Source organism: Cyprinus carpio, unplaced genomic scaffold, assembly GCF_018340385.1.
Source record: "Cyprinus carpio isolate SPL01 unplaced genomic scaffold, ASM1834038v1 S000006726, whole genome shotgun sequence".
In the NCBI taxonomy this organism is placed as follows: domain Eukaryota; kingdom Metazoa; phylum Chordata; class Actinopteri; order Cypriniformes; family Cyprinidae; genus Cyprinus; species Cyprinus carpio.
This window is the reverse complement of record NW_024879330.1, coordinates 14,786-15,366: the sequence shown is the minus strand read 5'-3', so window position 1 is coordinate 15,366 and position 581 is coordinate 14,786.

The following is a 581-nucleotide window of genomic DNA, read 5'->3' as shown; positions in this document are numbered from 1 at the left end:
CAATGCTACATCTTGTCTAAATACAAGTGTGAAATGTTTAACCCAGGGTTAAAAGTGACCTTATCACAGGGTTAAATTAATGTTTACTCAGTGTTAAACAGCGTGGCCCCCAGTTATCCGTAACCCTGATCAAACATCTGGGCACTTTGCTCTCCTCATACGGAGCCAGTGCTTTCATTTCAAAACCATCCCTCCGTTTCAACACGACGATCAAATGCACATTGACACAAAAGCGTCTGTATGTGAGCGTGTGGTGTGATTTCACTGGTATCTGAACCACAAACCCCAGTGGAGGATGGAGCAGATAGATTTTCACTGGAAACCTGGTGTCTGAGCTCCCTCAGGGGGGACGGAGGGCTTCCTGGATCACTTCAGAAGAAGTTTGAGTCCTCTGAGCCCTGTCTCTCCATCTCGCTCTGGAGGAAATCCCTGTTTATACTGGCTCATGTTGAGATCATCTTCTGCCCAGAGTGTGTTTGATTCTAGAGTTTATTGCTAGTAAGATAAACAGATGCAACAAAGATCTGGAAATAAACCCAAAGATCATGAGCATTTAAAAGAAGACGACCCTTCTGTTTCTA